Source organism: Eucalyptus grandis, chromosome 8 (assembly GCF_016545825.1).
Source record: "Eucalyptus grandis isolate ANBG69807.140 chromosome 8, ASM1654582v1, whole genome shotgun sequence".
In the NCBI taxonomy this organism is placed as follows: domain Eukaryota; kingdom Viridiplantae; phylum Streptophyta; class Magnoliopsida; order Myrtales; family Myrtaceae; genus Eucalyptus; species Eucalyptus grandis.
The window spans coordinates 3,315,478-3,332,366 of record NC_052619.1 but is presented as its reverse complement, the minus strand read 5'-3'; the positions used below and the strand labels follow the sequence as shown (position 1 = coordinate 3,332,366).

The 16,889-nt window shown below is 37.7% G+C and overlaps 2 long non-coding RNA genes and 1 pseudogene across 2 annotated transcripts; 2 read left to right on the top strand and 1 right to left on the bottom strand.

Moving 5' to 3' along the window:
• Positions 1 to 883: 883 nt before the first annotated feature.
• LOC120287603 lies at positions 884 to 1,424 on the bottom strand. Its single transcript, XR_005545762.1, has 3 exons — positions 1,407 to 1,424; positions 1,146 to 1,160; positions 884 to 899 (listed from the first exon to the last, which is right to left on the bottom strand). It is a non-coding gene; the product is annotated as an uncharacterized LOC120287603 (long non-coding RNA).
• A 6,410-nt stretch (positions 1,425 to 7,834) lies between these two features.
• Positions 7,835 to 9,596, top strand: LOC120286497. The gene is made up of 3 exons (XR_005545142.1): positions 7,835 to 8,048; positions 8,491 to 8,535; positions 9,189 to 9,596. It is a non-coding gene; the product is annotated as an uncharacterized LOC120286497 (long non-coding RNA).
• A 3,112-nt stretch (positions 9,597 to 12,708) lies between these two features.
• Positions 12,709 to 16,289, top strand: LOC104416177 (annotated as a pseudogene).
• Positions 16,290 to 16,889: the final 600 nt, after the last annotated feature.

Here is a 16,889-nt window from a genome sequence, read left to right as displayed (position 1 = left end):
GAAATACAATGAATAAAAAATATTATCAAAACCACATGATTGTGGACCATTTTAGAATACTATTGGTCGTGGAAGTGCAATTTTGGACAATCAGGTGCTTATAAGCTGAGGCTTACCAAGGTTAGGTACCTCCATGGCTGTTTTTAAACCATCACATTATACTCTATCTTCATGTGGATGATATGATATCCACAAAAAGAAAGAATTAAGAATCGAAAATGTACGTGGACTTTGAAACTAACAAGGCCCCTTTCTTGATTAGACCGCTCAAGTATTTTCTTACCCTTTGTTTACTCAATGTAGAAAATCCAAAGATGGAAGACTTTCAATTCTCCTTCCTTGTGTAGACTTCTCCACTTTCATCTTGCCTTTGATTTACTCAATGTAGAAGGTTCAAAGGTGAAGTTTAGCCGTAGGGAAACCTGTAGCTGGATTGAGACTCTTGTGCACCCACCACATTACACGCTCTCTTCATGTGGATGATACGAGATCCACAAAAAGACTGAATAAGAATCGAAAATGTATGTGGACTTTAAACTAACAAGGCCCCTTCCTTGATTAGATAGCTCAAGTATTTTCTCACCAATCATTTACTCAATGTAGAAAATCCAAAGATGGAAGACTTTCGAGTCTCCTTCCTTGTGTAGACCTCTTTAGTTCCATCTTACCTTTGATTTACTCAATGTAGAACGTTCAAAGGTGAAGACTTTCGTGCAACCCACCACATTACACGCTCTCTTCATGTGGATGGTATGATGCCCACAAAACGGTTGAATAAGAATCATGTGGACTTTGAAAGTAACAATGCCCCTTCCTTGATTAGACAGCTCAAGTATTTTCTTACCCTACATTTACTCAATGTAGAAAATCCAAAGATGGAAGACTTTCAAGTCTCCTTCCTTCTGTAGACTTCTCTAGTTTCGTCTTATCTTTGATTTACTCAATGTAGAACGTTCAAAGGTGAAGACTTTTGTGCAACCCACCACATTACACGCTCTCTTCTTATGGATGATATGATGCCCACAAAACGACTGAATAAAAATCATGTGGACTTTAAAACTATCAAGGCCCCTCCCTTGATTAGACAGCTCAAGTATTTTCTCACCATTCGTTTACTCAATGTAGAAAATCCAAAGATGGAAGACTTTCAAGTCTCCTTCCTTCTGTAGACTTCTCTGGTTTCGTCTTACCTTTGATTTACTCAATGTAGAACGTTCAAAGGTGAAGACTTTCGTGCAACCCACCACATTACACGCTCTCTTCATGTGGATGATATGATGCCCACAAAACGACTGAATAAAAATCATGTGGACTTTAAAACTAACAAGGCCCCTTCCTTGATTAGACAGCTCAAGTATTTTCTTACCCTTCATTTACTCAATGTAGAAAATCCAAAGATGGAAGACTTTCAAGTCTCCTTCCTTGAGTAGACTTATCTAGTTTCATCCTACCTGCATTTACTCAATGTAGAACGTTTAGAGGTGAGGGCTTTCATGCAATTTGCCAACTCCCCGTTTGCAACTTTGAACTTCTATATTGGCAATGGCCACACAGAGAGAGCAATATCTACACTTAGGTCTTATCACTTTTCTGTACGAAAGTCTAACTTACCTCAACTAGTCACTAAATTTCTCCCCTTTCTTTTTTCAATGTAAAGGTGAAGGCTTTTCATGGTACTAAAACATGCTAGACCAAGTAAGACAATGAAGCCGATGGATCAATGTGCTTCAACTGCTCCAAAGACAATTCCCAATCTTTATGGTTTTTCCTACTTAGAATCTTCTTAGAGAGTTGTTTTTTTAACCTCTTGCGTTTTTCTTGTCGATATCTTTTGTCTTCGGCAGCTTTGAGACCTTGCAAGAACTTGATTTGATTTCCCTTCATGATATGTGATATATTTTGTAACGTTGACATGGATATAACCAAACAATTGGCTACCATGTAACCTTGCTCTCAAGCCTCAAGTCAGCTTTTTTAACTCTCTTCACATATTGCTAGAAGTTATCATTCATTTGCAAGTCCTACTTACTCCTTGCTAGTCAACAAGTTGAGCTCACTTTGTTAATTCATGATCTTTCTAACATATGCAGATTGATTATATCAGGAACTGTTTCTCTCTCTCTCTCTCTCTCTCTCTCTCTGATCTAGGCTTTGCCATGATGGATCCTACGACCATAATCACTTACCATCCAAACTTAGGAAGTTTTATCCTTATTTATAGAAGTTTTGAGTCCGATAAAAGTTGAGGACCAGCATAAAATGAATAAAAATTGAACCAAAACCACATGACTGATGACATAAATGGGGAACATTTTAGACTACTCAATTTCGTTTACCTCCCAAATTCGGAACGGCTGAATAGAGGATTGTTCATGTCTCGATGAGGAAGCCGAAAACCCACGTGCCCAGATCTGGGCGAGGTTGGTCCCAACCCTCACCCTGAAGGTCATCGCAGCCGCGGGCAGGGGCAGTGCCCCTCGCCGGCCACCAAAAAAATGAAAAGAAAGGAAAAAAAAAACAGAAAAAGAATACGAAATAAAAAATAACAACAGACAGGGTTCATGTCAGTGAATTCTCACCAAAATTAGTTAAATGGACTTAATTGGTAAAATATGAAAATGTTTAAGATTAATTGACAAAATTGAAAGGTTTAGGACTAAATTGGCAAAAGTGCAATATATTTAGAATTTTGTGGATAATTTCCCTATGATTGTGAGTCTTCTTTTTACTCCATATCTTGACCCTTTTCATCACATAGTATTTGATCTTTCATATTGATTTTCATTGAATATTATTGTCTTGCATATGCAGCACGGCCAAGCCATTCTCCTCACGCACCTTGGCGTGAGTCCTTTAACTCCATATCTCGAATATTACCATCACGTTGTCTACCTCTAGAATAGTTTATACATTTGCGAATCACTCATCATACATCTTATTAAGCTTGCTTAAAAGTACTACAACCTTAATTCGTCAAATATTCTCTAGTCATGTCCGATTTCACTTATGCATCGAACGATCAATGATATTTCATGAAATTTCATCTTCACAAACATAGTATGTACATATGCATAATTTCTTATTTATAGCAAGAATTAATAACATAATCGTGGTGCTTTGTGCCGACATTGTTTGTGTACCTATTTGCGTAGCATGGTCGCAACAACTTGGTCATAAGGTTTTCTACGGTTAAATATGTGACGAAAAAATCATGGTAATTTCATCATTATGTCAATAATTTCTCTCTACTATTCAAATTAATTACAAAATAAACCAATGTGTATCCCATGATTAATATTTGTCTGTATCCCATTACTAACAGTCTCAAACTGAGGAGGGGGTGTGATAATGAGCTTTTAAAAATATAGTCTCGCATTCTCATTAGAAAAAGAAAAAGAAAAAAATGGACAGTCTCGCATCATCTACTTAACCGAGAATTAATTTCATTTCTTTTAGCGAGACTCATTCCTTCATTTCCCTCTATTTTAGCCTAGGTTGCAGCATGTCCACCGCCACCGCGTTGATCAGACAGCATGTTGGTTGTTCTAGATGCCACCAAGCAAAGAATTTGGCGTCTCTCGTGATCGTGATATATATGTAATATGTAATAATACTCTTGGTATGTATTTGGTGTAGCAAAATTATTTCAGTTCCGTGTATTCACATCATCTTCAAGACATTCTCATGTGCAGACTTGTCTTTTGATGATAGTGAAATATAAAGAAATAAATTTCACAGTTCACTCTTAGATAATGTTCACCCGAGTCGAGACATCTCATCATCGCCTTGCGCCTCAGGAAGTGGGGCAATTTCATTGGTTCACTCGAGGAGCCTCCTATCTCAAAAGGTATTTGGTGGCATAATTATTTAAAAGGCCATAAATATATTATACAACGGTCAATTCATTTTTGAACTTTTTTATTTTGTCAATTAAATTATAAACTTTATGAGAATTTGTCAATGTAAACTTTCGGCCAATTTTGGCCGTATATTGCTGACGTTGCGGTCAAGTCAGTATCGTTGTTCTTTGTAGCACAATTGATGTTGACATAAACAAATTTTGAAGAAATTTATATCTTTTCCTTTTTATTTTTATTTCTCTCTTTTTTTTTTCCTTCATCGGATTACCAGAAGGAAAAATAATACATTTTCCCCAAAAATTGTTTATGCCAGTGCCGGTTGTGCCATGTAGGATGACGATGTTGATTGAATTGCCACGTCAACGGTTTCCAACAAAAATTGACCAGAAGATTTACCTTGGTTTATGATTAACTTGGTAAAATTAAAAAGCTTAAGAAAGTGTTGATTGCATATAATAGCATTACGATTTGTTGGACAATTTTCCATTATATAGTTGCAACAAGCGGGTTACTTAGCACAATAAGAATGACATAACTCTTTAAGAGACCCAAGTACCTAAAATTGGCCACACAAACAAGAGGGTGAACGAACAAGGCCTTCTAGCTAAAAGAAGACTGCCAATAGTGCAACTTTGATATTAGCTAGTTGTTGGGGGCAAAGCACGAATTTTAGATCGAAAAAGGTCTATAGACAAGTCATACGTGGTCCATATTCCTGAATGAGGGCTATTCTAGAAATTGAGCACTGCCCCAGTCCATACTCCATTCTAAGAATTGGGGCCACTTTACTCGACTTTTTGTTTGCAGAGCTTCGGCAAACACCTACCTAATTTATCCTTTACAAGCAAATGTACATGATATTTATGCCCGAATCAGGCTGATTTCGGTTTTCAAGTTCTTGATGGCTCCTGGATTTTATTAGCATTTTCGACACGGTTGTTAGCGGTTTTTCGTCGTCCGCACACACGGCCACAAAATGGCGCACCGAAGCCGCTGGCATGGCACTGACACATAATTGTAAATGCTTTAGTTGGAGAGAGAGAGAGAGAGAAGAGAATATATTTTGGAGAGACAGTGATTAAAGAAAAGTCTACAGCAAAAGGAGAAGAAATAGTAAAAAAGAAATACATAAAATCCTTTAATTTTTAGATGCATTCGTTTCACGAAATATCGCTAATTTGAAATATTTTTAAAAATAACTCACTTCCATCACTTGCAAAAATGAATTAATGAAAGAAACATATATCATTAATAAAACGTTTAGGCATAGATTATTATTGATTGCAAAAATATATTCCATTAACTAGTTATTCTAACCAACACAAATAATTACTTTTAGAAAAAAATGTTTGCGAATCATTGATTTTTTATAGAAAAAAATCAATTACTGCCCCCAAACCAACTCCCCGGGGGGCCGCCCGCAGTCACGATGAAAATGGGGTCACCTGGTCCCTCGCCTCCCACCCGACCCGATCCTCTATATCATCTTCCCACCGTATCACCGTGCACTCTCACGTTAACACAATCTCCATGCACTCGCTTCTTAATTTTTAATAATTAGATTATGAATTATTCCTTTTTCATATTTCATACTATATAAAAAGAAATAAAAGAAGGTTAAAGATCTTTAATTTGAAATTACGGAGCCAGTGGAACTAATTATTTAATTCTTCAATTTTTTTTAATGTATACCTCTCTAGATCCATATTTTAATGGATCGGTATTTACGGCTCATTTTAATTTTAAAAAAAATATTTTTTTTCTACGCATTTAGATAGGTGAGGATATTATATATAGATTATGTGCCAATCATGAGTGATCAAAACACATATCTAATGTTTGTAATGAAAAGATGATCGAGACACATCCTTATAATTTGAATATTTTTTTTTAAAATAAATTTTCATTCTCTATGATAAATGTCACCACTTTACTTGAAACAAAAAAAAAAATATTGTTTTTGTTAGACGAGATATTCCATTCAGATCTACATCGTATAATTTGGTCATATATATATATATATATATATATATATATATATATATATATATATAGCGTGAGGTTGTAATCCAGATGGATCGAACCGTCCATTTGGTTTAAAACCAAATTTATGGTGATGTTGACGGATGCCGCCTAATGCCTCCGTCACTTGCTGTGTTGCCTGCCGTAGGGGATCGCTGCTCATCTGCAAGACCATCTGGAGACTTCTTCTTCTAATAATTGAGCTTGTTTTTACTTCATCGTTTGGGAAAAAAAAAAAAATTTGGTTTTGACAATTTTCAATAACCCCCATTAAGTTCACAGGTTTTACTCAAATAATAATTCTCTAGATTTTTCTTAAGATGGCGATGCCTTTTTCATCAAAACTTCAAGAATATCTAACAATATATTGTGTTGATCTACTAACTTTATTAATTCTTACACCATATTGTCCCGTTACTAATTGGAAAATGAAGAGACCTTCAATTTATTCTTAAGAGTTACAGTTATCGGAACAACGACCCAACGAATTCACGTTTGCTTCCCTTATCACAGCAGCAAGAAATTTAGCATGTCTCCAACATGGTCAACAGTTCCATAGCCAGATTATAAAGCGCGGCTTGGATTTTGACCCATTTGTCACGAATGCTCTTGTGGATATGTATGCTAAATGTGGAAGTAATCAGAGGCCAGGAAAGCATTTGACCTCGCTATCTGTGAAGATGTTGTATGTTGGAACTCCATGATCATAACATATGCACAACATGGTGAATCACAGGCTGCTCTCTGGATATTTGAGGAAATGATAATCGCAGGATTGAAACCGAATTACATCACCTATGTGGGCGTCCTCTCTCCATGCATCCATGCGGGGCTTGTGGAAGATGGATTGTGTCATCATAACTCGATGCGTGCGCTTGGAATTGAACGGGACCGAGCATTGTGCTTGCATGGTCTCCCTTTTTGGCCGAGCTGGTAGACTAAAGGATGCTGTGGATTTCATTGAGACAATGCCGATTCAACCGATGGTGCTGGCATGGAGGAGCTCGCTCAGTGCATGCATGAATGCTGGCGATGGCATCTTCGGCAACTTTGAGAACTTGCAAGAAATTGATCTAATTTCCCTTCATGATATCTACTATATTTCGTAACACCGACATAAACATAACCAATCAAGTGGTTGCCATGTAACCTCGCTCTCAAGCCTCAAGTCAGCATGTTTAACTCTCTTCACGTATTGCTAGAATTTATCATTCATTTACAAGTCATCCTTACTCTTTGCTAGTCAGCATTATGTTTGCTTTGTTCATTCATGATCTTTCTAACGTAAGTAGATTGTATTTTTATTTTTATTTTTACTGTCTCACTCTCTCTTTGATCCAGGCTTTGCCACGACAAATCCTGCGACCTTAATCATTTGCCTTAAAAACATAGAAAGTTTTGTCTTTTTTTGTAGAAGTTTCGAGTCCAATAGAAAGTCAAGGATCGGAATAAAATGAATCACAATTAGTATCAAAATCACATGATTGATGACTTAAATGAGGACCATTTTAGACTACTATTTGTAGTGGGAGTGCGATTTTGGACAATCGCGTGCTTATGAGATAAGGGTTACTGAGGAAAGATACCTCCACAGCTATTTTCAACCCACCACTTTGCACGCTCTCTTCAAGTGGATGATATGATGCGCACAAAAAGATTGAATAAGAATCGAAATTGTACGTGGACTTTGAAACTAACAAGGCCCGTGGACTTTGAAACTAACAAGGCCCCTTCATTGATTTGACTGCTCAAGTGTTTTCTTACCCTTTGTTTACTCAATGTAGAAAATCCAAAGATGGAAGACTTTTAAGTCTTCTTCCTTGAGTAGACTTCCAGTTTTTTCTTACCCTTCATTTACTCAATGCGGAACATTCAAAGTCAACACAATTCATGACCTTGCCAGTTTCTTCTAATAATAATCTTCTTCGAGGGTTGTTTCTTTAACCTCTTGGATTTTTCTTTCTTATATCTTCATTTTGGTAACTTTGAGACCTTGCAAGAACTTGATTTGATTTCCCTTCATGTCTAAAAGGGTCTCTAAAATCTAAAGTGTGAACACTTCTTTGATTAGACTTTTTTAATTTTTTCTGACCTTTCATTTACTCTACGTAGAAAATCAAAAGATGAAGACTAGCGAGATTTTTCTGACCACGTCACTTACTCAAGGTAGGAAATTCAAAGATGGAGTCCTTCATGCGAGTAATTAATTGAGTTTTATTTGCACGTCGGAGGTTATATATACACACCCACCCACCCGCCCACAGGTAGATAGACAGCAAAAATGCATTTCCCTTCGTCAACATCATCATCGTCTTCTCTATTCACCATTTTCTGCTTGCTCTTGCTTATAATCTCCTTGTTTCTTCCGGGGGCCTCGGCCCGAATAAATGCAATAGTAGGCAAGTGATTTTTCTTTTGGGTGCTTTGAGTTTTCAGTAAGGGTGAGGGACATGATTTGAAGATCGTGATTCCATGAAACTGTAGTCGACATGACATGGCACGGGAACATAGAGAAAGTTTTATACATCATGCTGTTATCATTGAATACTTTTGGGCAGTGTCTAATCTTTCATAGGATTTTCATTGACTATCTTCTTTGCATATGCAGCAAGGGGTGTGTATGGAAGCCCTCATAAACAAGCCGGACATGGGTGTGAGTCCTCTTATTAGTCCATATCCTGAACCTTTCCATCATGTTGTTTGCCTCTAGAAGGGTTTATACATCTATGAATCATTCATCATACATCATATTACACTCACTTGAAAGCATTACAACCATAATTCAATGGATATTCTCTAATCATATAATCAAGTAACATGTCAAATTTCGCTTGCGTGTCAAACGATTAATGATACTCCATGAAATTTCATTTCCACAAATGCCGTATGTGCATATCATTAGTAACAAAAGCTTGGTACTCTATGCCAATACTGTTCATGTACTTATTTGCGTAGCATGGTTGCAAAAACTTGGTCAATAAGGTTTTTTATAGTTAAATATGTGGGAAAAAATCATGGTAATTTCATCATTTTGTCAATAATTTCTCTGTACTGTTCAAACTAGTTACAAAATAAACAAATGTGTATCCCATGATTAATATTTGTCTGGATCCCATTACTAATAGAGTCTCAAACTGCGGATGGGGTGTGGTTATGAGCTATAAAAAAATTAGTCTCGCATTCTCAATAGAAAAAGAAAAAGTAGAAAAAGGACAGTCTCGCATCATCTACTTAACCGAAAATTAATTGTGTTTCTTCTAGCGAGACTCATTCCTTCATTTCCGTCTATTTTAAACATGGTTGCAGACACACCGGCATCGCCTTGAACAGACAACATGTTGGTTTCCAGATCCCATCAAGCAAAGAACTTCGTGTTTCTTGTGATCGTGATATATATGTAATATGTCATAATACTCTTGGTATGTTCTAGGTGTAGCAGAATTATTTCAGTTCCTTGTATTCCGCAAATCATCTTCCAGACATTCTCATGTGTAGACTTGTCTTGACGATAGTGAAATAGAAAGAGATAAGTTTCACAGTTTAATCTTGAATAATGTTCACTTGAGCAAAGACATTTCATCACAATGTTGCGCCTTGAGAAGTGGGGCAATTTCATTGGTCCACTCGAGGAGACTCCTATCTTGACATCTATTCAAGGGCATAATTGTTTAAATTTTTTTAAATATATTGTACACCAGTCGATTAAGTTCTAAACTTTTTTATTTTGTCAATTGAGTTCTAAACTTTATGACAATTTGTCAGTGTAGATTTTTGTCAATTTTGGCTGTAAATTGCTTATATGGTGGCCAAGTCAATGTCACTGTTCTTTGTAGCATGTCCAATGATGACATGGACGATTTCTTAAAAAAATTAGATTTTTTTCCTTTTAATTTTCTTTCTCTCTTTTTTTTTTGCCTTCATTGTATTATTGGAAAAAAACAATACATTTTTCCCAAAATTCGTTAATGTTAATGTCAATTGTGCCATGTAGGACGACAACACTGATTGAATCGCCACTTCAATGATTTCAGCCAAAATTTACTAGAAGGGCTATTTTGGTTTAGGATTAAATTGGGCAAATTAAGATTATATTGGTCGCCAAACAATAGGTTTATGACTTGTTGGGCAATTTTCCGTTATTCGACAAGCAGGCTACTCATGGCCTATTTGGCAACGTGCTTAACAATACTTGATTCTATTATTTTATTTCCCAAACCAAAAATGAAATAAAATCCGTTTGATAACTTTTTTATTCCCAAGAATAGATTTGGAACGAAATCAAGAAATAGAAAAAAGTTATTTTTTTGCTCTCGAGAACAACTCCAGAATCAACTCATTTTCTTTTTTTTTTCTTTTCTTCTTTTCCTTTTCCCTTCTTCTTCCTCCAATCGGTCGATGACTAGAGGAAGACGAAGAGGAGAATGAAAAAGGAAAAAGAGAAGAAAAAAAGAGAAGAAAGAGAAAAATATAATAGAGTATTGAAAATTAAAAGAAATTTTAAATCACAAAAAAATTTAAGGTTCGTATCAAACGCATTTCTATTCCAAGAATAAAAATTTTGGACAATTACTAAATGTCTTCAAATGTTTAGAAATTCGTCGAGGAATAGAATAAAAAAGAATCATTTTTAAGCAGAAATTGTTTCTAAGAACAAAATAAAAAAGAATCATTTCTAAGCAGAAATTGTTTTTAAGAACAAAATGGTTATCAAGCAGGCTTTTAGTGCAACAAGAATGGCCTCAAGACCCATATACTCAAAATCAGTCACAAAAAAAAAGAAAAAAAAAAAAAAAGAGTGCATGAACAAGGCCAGCAAGCTAAAACAATGTTAATAGGTGTGTTGACACAAAAAATAACTCTTGGAATCACGCATTGATCACGAGGAAATAATAAATGAAACGCTCCAATTTGGTTCATAAAGTTAAGGGCAAACAGCTTTCCTGGAGGCTACTTAAGTTGAGCCTAGATAGAATTCTAGAAGCAAATCCTAGAGTCGATGGCCAGGTAATTAATTGCCACGTGTCATTTTATGGGGATAGTGCATCAGATTTGAAGATTAAGGGAAATTAGCATTAGAACTCAAGTGAAAATAACTACTGTGAGAAATACACAAAAAATGGGGAGTAGTTATTTACTTGATGAACAAATAGCGCACGCATCATCAACGAGTCAGGAAGTAGTTGCTTATGGATAATGGTGCCAAGAAGAATAAAAAAAAAAAAAAAAAAACATGGAAGGGCGCGCATGGAATTATTTCTGTTCCTTTTCTGTTCCTAGGAACAGAAACAAAAAAAAGTGTTTTTGTTCCGGGGAACAATTTTTGAACAAAAGAACGCGTTTGGTAACGTTTGGTCCAAGAATAAAAATGAACAGAAACACGTTTGGTAAATTTTATTCTTTTTTGTTTCTTTTAATTTTTTAAACATTTTAATTTTATTTTTCATGTTTTCATTTCTTTTTTATTTTTTATTTTTTCGGCCGGTCACCGGCCTCCGCGATCGGCCGACGGGGCCGGGCGCCTCGCCCAGCCACGGCGAGGCTTGCCGGCCCTCGGCGAGGCCGAGCTCGCCCAGCCAAGGCGAGGCTTGGTGTCGCCGGCGCGGGCGATGCCGAGCCTCGCCATGGCCGGGCGAGCTCGGCCTCGCCGGACGGGCGAGGCCGAGCCTCGACGGCCGGTCGCCGGCCATGGCCGAGGCCGGCGAAAGAAAAAAAGAAGAAAAAAAGAAGAAAAGAAGAAGAGAAGAAGAAGAGAGAGAAGAGAAATGTTTCTTCGAGAAATGTTTCTGGAGCAAGAAACAACAAATTGTTGTTTCTTTTTTTTGTTCTTATTTCGTTCCAGAAACAAAAAAACAAAAAAAGAAAGAAACGCAACCAAACGCGTTTTCGTTTTTTTTGTTCCTGGGAACACTTTCCGTACAGAAGTGTTCCGGAAACACTTTTTTGGAGTGTTTCCATGCACACCCGAAAATATCAAGAGTGGTGCCCAAGGAAAAGAAACCGACTAATAGTTATCAGGCCGTCCTATAAATACCATAACCTATTCAGCAAAGAGACCCCCCGAACAACACAACAATTATCTTTACTTTATCGCATTTTAGCTGTAATTTTCAAGATTATTGTCATTGATTTATTGGGCAATTTTCCGTTATTTAGTTGCGACAAGTGGGCTATTTAGCGCAATAAGACATATTTTATTGAATAGCAGTTGTTTAGATTTCTTCTAAAATTACGATACTTTTTCGGCAAAATTTCAAGAATACCTGAGAATATCTTGTGTTGACCTACCCATTGTACTAATTTCCTACATCATTATAGTATAGATTTTAGAGATAATTTTACTGCTCATTCAGTAACTATTCTTTTATTGCTCATTTAGTAAGTATTCAAAATTAAAGATAAAAGTTCCAATGAATTCGATATATTATAAGATGCAAAAACATTCATATTGGTCTCATTTACAATTTCCCATCTTGAATTAAGCTTTTTACACAGGTATTTCAAACATGGTTAGAAAATCTTTATTAATAATTCGCAAGACAAATATAAAAAATGTGTAAACCTTTTACCCTAAAGGCAATTTTCACAATGACTTTTCAAACATATCAAAGAAAATGCGTCTACTTATATAAGGAAAAATTAATTTTTAAAGTTATTTAAGTTTTTCTTCTTTTTTAAACTCTTGAAAATTTCTGGCAAAATCGTTCCAAGATAAAATATTATGCCCTTTTAAAAAAAAAAAAAATTATCTTTGGTCATAATTTTCATATAAAATTGTGAGCTCTAAATTATTTTTAAAATGGGATTTTCAGACATGTTAGCGCCCTCCTCTATTTTCAGGACCGTCAACCGAACAACTGACGCTTTCGAAATGCACCACCTACGATGACGAGCTACTGCCATGGTCGGTCGAGCACTCCTCGCACGACAATGTCGCAGGATTTCCAACGCCGCGAGACCCTCCTCCTTCGCTTTCTCCACCTTCCCGCTGGAGACTCCGCCTCGCTGGCTTCCCGGTTTGCGGGCCAAGCGGCGTGAATTCGCCGAGCTCTTGCAGTTGTCGCCCGCCTCCGCCTCCGCCTCCGATGCCAACGACCCCGTTCGCTACTGCAAGAAGCTGCACGGCCGAATCGTCTTCTGGGGGTTTCAGCACGACGTGTTCCTTGCCAACGTTCTGCTGCATTCATACTCGAGGGCCGGGGCTTTGTGGGATGCAAGAAGGGTGTTCGATAATATCCCTGAGAGGAACCTGATCACTTGGTCTACGGTGATCTCGATGTACGTCCGGTATGGTTGTTGCGATGAAGCACTCTTGAGCTTTGTGGAGTTTCAGAGAGGCTCTGTCGACAGGCCGAATGAGTATATTTTGGCCAGTCTGATCCGCGGTTGTGTGCAGTCGGGTGGCCTTGATGGAGGAGCTCAGGTGCATGGTTTCGTTGTTAAGGCCGGTCTCGGTCAAGATGTCTATGTTGGCACTTCTCTGGTTTTTCTGTATGCGAATGACGGTGGGATAGATGGGGCGAGATCAGTTTTCGATAGTTTATTGGATAAGACTGATGTTACTTGGACTGCGATCATAAGCGGGCATGTGAAATGTGGGAGAAGTGAAGTGTCTCTGCAGTTGTTTAGCCAGATGGTAAACGCTGGCCTTCTCCCTGACAAATACGTGATTTCCAGTGTGTTAAGTGCTCGCTCTGCACTTGAGTTTGCTGAAGGTGGCAGGCAACTTCATGCTCATATACTGAGGAGAGCAGCAGAGATGGACATTTCGGTGGTTAATGTGCTGATCGATTGTTCTACGAAATCTGGCATGGCATGAACAGCTCGGAGGCTATTCGACCATATGAAAGTTGGAAATATGATTTCTTGGACCACGATGATTTCTGGGTACACGAAGAATGCGTATGATAAAGAAGCATTGAAGCTTTTTGCAGAGATTACTGGATTGGGTTGGAATCCTGATGCATTTGCTTGCACCAGTGTTCTCACATCATGTGGCTCGCTCGAGGCCTTAATTCAGGGAAAGCAAGTTCATGCTTACTCTATCAAGGCCAATTTAAAGTTTGATGATTTCGTTAAAAATGGCTTGATAGATATGTACGTGAAATGCAATGCCCTAGAGGATGCTAGGAAACTTTTTGATGTTATGGATGGGAAAAATGTTGTCTCCTATAATGCAATGATCTAAGGCTAATCAAGATTAGAGAAACTGGAGGAAGCATTGGATCTCTTCCATAGTATGAGGCTTGCATCGTTCTCCCCAAGTCCATTGACATTCGTCAGCATCCTTGGATTATTGACTGCTTTATTCACCTTGGAATTGAGCAAGCAAGTTCATGGCCTCTTAAGTAAATCTGGAATTTCTATGGACTTATATGCAGGGAGTTCACTGATCGATGTTTATTCCAAGTCTTCTTTAGTCTGAGACGCGAGGCTAGTATTTGAAGAGATGAATGCTAGAGATATTGTAGTTTGGAAGGCAATGTTATTTGGATATAGTCAGCAAATGGAAAATGAGGAGACCTTCAAATTGTTCATAGTGTTACAGATATCAGAACAATGACCCAACGAATTCATGTTTGCTTCCCTTATCACAGCATCGAGCAATTTAGCAAGTCTCCAACATGGTCAACAGTTCCATAGCCAGATTATAAAGTGCGGTTTGGATTTTGACCCATTTGTCACGAATGCTCTTGTGGATATGTATGCTAAATGCGGAAGTATTCAGGAGGCCAGGAAAGCATTTGACCTCGCTATTTGTGAAGATGTTGCATGCTGGAACTCCATGATCACAACATATGCACAACATGGAGAGGCACAGGCTGCTCTCCAGATATTTGAGGAAATGATAATTGCGGGAGTGAAACCGAATTACATCACATATGTGGGCATCCTTTCTGCATGCGGCCATGCGGGGCTTGTGGAAGATGGATTGCGTCATTATAACTCGATGTGTGTGTGGGCTTGGAATTGAACCGGGGACTGAACATTATGCTTGCATGGTCTCCCTTTTTGGCCGAGCTGGTAGACTAAAGGATGCTGTGGATTTCATTGAGACAATGCCAATTCAACCGATGGCGCTGGTGTAGAGGAGCTTGCTCAGTGCATGCAGGAATGCTGGTAACAGTGAATTGGGTAAGTATGCTGCCGAGATGGCAATTTCTTTGGACCCGATGGATAGTGGATCTTATACACTTCTCTCAAATATATTTGCATCAAAAGGAATGTGGTTTGATGTAAAGAAGGTGAGGCAGAGAATGGACGAGACTGGAGTCCTAAAAGAACCAGGAAGAAGTTGGATAGAAGTTAATAATGAGGCTCATGTGTTTGTTGCTAGAGGCTGAACTCATTATGAGACTGATTTGATTTATTCAGTTTTGGACTATTTAATTCTTCAGATAAAAGAGACTGGTTATGTGCCAAACAATGCTGTGGTTATCATAGACGATTGACTGACAATTAGTAACGGGACAATATTATACTGCAAATGCTCTCATTCTATGTAACCTTCCAGCTGTTTGATGCTGGGACATGATCAATCTTCTTGAAGTATGCACATCATAAGTCTGACTTGGGTTTTCCATCAGATATGTTGAGACATGAGATCCCTCTTCGTGGTGTGAGGAGGATATTTCTCTGGAGAAGTAGCTGCTGGGATATAATTTCGAATTGTCATTACTGAGTGGTGAATATTGATGATTTTAAATTTCACCGGATGCCAATTAATCCTCAGCATTGAAGTTGCAAAGATGTCTCCAAACATCTATAAAGAAACTTGAGTCATGAGGAATTGACGCGATTCTAAGACTTCCAATGGCATGGTTGACTTGTGAAGATTGGATGAACTAATGAGCTACGCTCTGTTTGTAGTTTAGAAGGGGCCAATTTAGTTGAAGAAGAGGGCAAATGACCTGTTCCTAAGATATGGAGAGATTAGCCCACTGTCTGTGGCCACAAGATGACCAACCAGAAATGCCCCTTGGTGGAGACTCACTCTGTTAATGCAGGACGTCAACATGATGAGTTTCAGGTTGACCAACCACGAAGAATGAAAAACTTGAGAGTTAGTTTCTTGTGGAATTTATGATATTTTGATCAAACCCACCTTTACTATTTGATGTATGAATACAATAAAATTAGTTGAAGAGCAACACACGATTTTTCATCTAGTGACAAATAAGGAAGAAACCGGAATTCGCAAGTAATTTTTGGTATCTGATATTGCCAGCTCCTCTGTCAGATACTTCAACAGTTCAGCACTCACACTGGCCACACAGAGAGAACAACATCTGCATTTAGGTCTTAATAATTTTTTGTATAGAAGTCTAAGTCACCTCAACCGGTCACTACATTTAGCTTTTCTCTTCCCTCCTTTTTTCAATGTAAAGATGAAGACTTTCATGCTTCTAAAACATGCAAGACAATGGAGACTATGGATCGACGTGCTTCAACTAATCCAAAGACAATCCACGATTTTGCTAGTCTTTTGTAATGAGAATCTTCTTTGAGAGTTGATTCTCCAACTTCTTGAATTTTTACTTTTGACATCGTTGTCTTCGGCAACTTCGAGACATGGCAAGAACTTGATCTGATTTCCCTTCATGATATTTGCTGTATTTCGTAATGTTGACATGAACATAATCAAGCAATTGGCTGCCGTGGAACTTTGCTCTCAAGCCTCAAGTTAGCTTCTTTAACTCTCTTCACATATTACTAGAATATATCATTCATTCATAAGTCATGTTCACTCTTTGCTAATCAGCAAGTTGAGCTCGCTTTGTTCTTTTTTTTTTTTTTTTTTTTCGGTTGAACGCTCACTTTGTTCATTACGCTTTCTTTACGTGGATGATATGATACCCACAAAAAGATTGAATAAGAGTCGAAAATGTATTTGGACTTTGAAACTATCAAGGCTCCTTCCTTGATTAGACAGGTCACGTATTTTATTACCCTTCATTTACTCAATGTAGAAAATCCAAAGATAGAAGACTTTCAAATCTCCTTCCTTAA